The 3520-nt window shown below is 37.9% G+C and overlaps 1 non-coding gene across 1 annotated transcript; it reads right to left on the minus strand.

Moving 5' to 3' along the window:
- Window positions 1-725: 725 nt before the first annotated feature.
- LOC145577302 (small nucleolar RNA R71) lies at window positions 726-831 on the minus strand. Its single transcript, XR_014098748.1, has one exon. It is a non-coding gene; the product is annotated as a small nucleolar RNA R71 (small nucleolar RNA).
- Between the last annotated feature and the right edge of the window lie 2689 nt (window positions 832-3520).

Below are 3520 nucleotides of genomic sequence, written 5' to 3' on the forward strand. Positions count from 1 at the left end.
CTTGGGTTCGACCCAAACTTACCCCTATATTAGGGTTAAGTTTGGTTATAAATTTGGTTTGACTGGGAGAGTCTTAGAAGTCAATGACCTAAGACTTTCATCCCGTTCAAAATGGAGCCGTTGTTGGGGAATGACATGGTTATTTTCTATAGTTGATTGAGTTTATTCCATTTTAATTGAAAAATACAAAAATATTTTCTTTCTTTCAGGCTACATTTGTAGCCGTGCTATTCATATTTTCCTTTGAGATTTGTATTCATAGGGTACGAGATTGAAATTTAGTGTCATTTGATCCTTAAACTAAGAGGACCATAACAAAGATAAGGGTTGCTATTCGTTCCTTAAGCTCAAGTTCCTCAAGAGAGGAAGACCATCAAGAAGAAGAAGAAGAACGAGAAAGCATAGGTGCTAATCCAAGGGTAGCATTGAAAGAGTTGGGAACTCCGGGAGCTTATAAGTTTGAAAGCGGAATTGCTCCTCCCACGACGCCGATAAATGACATTGAGATTAGACCAGCGATGATTACATTGATATAGAGGCGTAAATTTAGTGGAGTCAAGCACGAGAGTCCCCTTAACCATCTTAAGGAGTTTGAGAAGTATTGCAATACCATCAACGTGCTCTAGAGTGGTTAGACAAAGAGGTGAAGCCAAACACTTTGAGGACATGGGATGAAGTGACAAAGGAGTTTCTATCTCGTTTTTATCAACAAAAGAAGACGACTGAAGCTAGGATTCTCATTTAAAGCTTCAAGCAAAAGGGGAATGAGAGCTTGTATGAGGCATGGGAAAGGTACAAGGATTATCAAAGAAAATGCCCACATCATGGGATTCACACCTATCAAATCATCCAAATCTTTTATGGAGGTATAAGCCCTCAAGGAAAATCTTGCTTAGATGCCGGTGGCTGAAGCCCTATCATGAACAAGACGGAAGAGGAGGTGGGGGACATAATTGAGGATGTAGTAAGCCACTACATGGATTGGAAAGAGGGCGAGAGAGAGTCGACAAGAAAGAGTGGTTCTACGGTGTATTCAATCGACCATCTCAATGCCATCAACAATTTGTCCTCATAAATTTCAAACTTGGGAAAGGAGATGACCTCGATCAAAGCAAAGCTTGAGAGTGCTTCATTAAAAGCACCAATTCTTCCCTCCCACAATAAAGGGAGAGTTACACTTCTAACTAAACTCCTCTTTCTACTTCGAACAATATGCCAAATGGTTGTTTCTTTTGTTATGTATGTGGATCATATGACCATGATGCTTCTAATTGTCCACATGCTTTTGATAATTGTAATGATGTTGATAACAATGAATGTGAACAAGTGAACTTTGTTTAAAACAATAACAATGGGAAAATATTTGATGGACAAAGAAACTTTGGGAATAAAAATTCTCACCAATAAGGGAACTTTAATAATTATAACCAAAATAGTGGTTATAGAAACCAAGGAAATCAAAATTCCAAGGCAACTATAACAATCAAGGATATAATAATTAAAGTCAAGGTCAAGGATATGGAAACCAAAGCCAAAATCAAGGCTATGATAACCATCACCAAAACAACGGCCAAAATCAAAACCGGGGTAATTGGAGCAACCAATATCGGGGTAATTTACGAAACAATAATCAAAGGCGACCCCCACCCGGATTTGCTCCAAGAACTCAAGGAAATGGTGACAATTCCTATGCCCAACCTTCATCTTCTAGGGCTACTTTGGAAGAAATCATTGAGAACCAAACCAAGATTTTGAACACTTACTTGTTAGTGAGTGACAAGAAGTTCAATGAGATAATGAAACACAACAAAATGCTTGAAACACAAATCATCCAATTAGCAAACACCTTGAACAAAAGTGCTAGCCCTACTTCTTTACCCTCTCATGGAGTTGATCCTAAGAAACCGGTGTATTCTAACACCACTAGGAGTGATAAAGTTCTTGAATAGAGTGTTTCTAGGAAGAGTAAGGAGGGTGAGAAGGTGAGTGATTCATGTGAAAAGAAAGAGCTTGATGTGTCAAGTAAGCTGAGTCAAGATGCCAAAGAGGAAGAGAAAATTGAAGAAAAATTGCATGAGGATGTGATCTAACCCAAACTTCCATACCCCTAAATATTTTTTAGAAACAAGATTGATGAGCAATTTGGGAGATTTCTTGATATGCTTAAGAAAGTTCATCTTTCTATCCCTTTTACCAAAGCCTTTGACACAATTTCCAAGATATTCTAAGTTCTTTAAGGAAATTTTGAGTGGCAAGAGAGAGTGTAATGAGGTTGATTCGGTGAAAGTTGGGGAGTGTTGTAGTGCTTTTATTCTTAATGATTTACCCGAAAAGATGAAAGATCTGGATAATTTTTCAATCCCTTGCAAGATTAATGAAAAAATGTTTCAAAATGCTCTTAGTGATCTTGGTGCTAGTGTTAGCATAATGCCTTATTCCGTTTTTAAGAAGCTTAAGCTGGGTGAGCTTCTCCCAACTAACATGACCTTTCAATTGGCCTACCGTTCAATTAAGTTTCTTAAGGAAATAGTTGAGGACGTCCCCTCAAGATAGGTGACTTTACAATTCCCGTTGACTTCATTGTGCTTGAAATTGCGGAAGATGGCAATATACCTATTATGTTAGGGAGACCATTCTTAGCTACTTTGGGTACTTTGATTGATGTGAAAGGTGGCCCTATTACATTGCGTGTTGGTAATAACAAGGCAAGTTTTGACCTAAAGTTAATGCATGAGTCTTTGTCTTTTGTATAAGGAATTATGTGTATCAATTCATCTCGTTCTAATGACAATGTATGCATGTTTGTGTCTTTCTACTAACGATGTTCTTGAAGCTTGTGATGATGTTCCTTTAAGTGTTGAAAGCAAGACGGTTAGTGAAGACAACATGGAGCCCTCAAAACTTGTGGATGAGGATGTAATTGATACACCTTCATGGTCTGAGCTCTACCAAAGAGAGGTTGAACATGACTCCAAATGTGTTGATGGTATAAAACTGTCCACTACAAAGAGCAAGAAGAAAAAGAGAGCTTTCATGAAGAAGAAAATGAAGTTGAAACAAAGCAAGCTTGAGTAGGAGTTTTCAAAACAAGAGAATGCATCTAATAAGGAAGTGGAGTTGCCAAAAAATCACATGAAGTTTGATCCCTCTACCGCTTTGGACAAATTGGTTTTCTTTGACCCTCCGTGATTTGGAGGAAGGGTCGAGCTTAGGACCTTAAGCAAGCGCTTTCCAAGAGGCAACCCAGTTTTCTAACCTTTTTATTTTGATTTTATCTTCCTTATTTTTCTTTTACTTTGTTTTCTTTCTTTCACTTGTTTTGTGTTTGGATTTATAGGTTGTTTTCATGGGAATCGGACCCTTTCAGCGAGCATGAGCATAATGAGAAGGAGTTTTGTGTTTGATGACGAGATTATGCTCGATTTTCTTAAATTTCGAGTCATATGGGTAAGGTAATCTAGGGGGTAAGTTAGGAAAAATAATGTTTCGATATGAAGGAAATTTGTGCTTGGTGGGTTCA

Source organism: Chenopodium album, chromosome 13 (genome assembly GCF_948465745.1).
Source record: "Chenopodium album chromosome 13, dcCheAlbu1.1, whole genome shotgun sequence".
Taxonomy (NCBI): Eukaryota; Viridiplantae; Streptophyta; class Magnoliopsida; order Caryophyllales; family Amaranthaceae; genus Chenopodium; species Chenopodium album.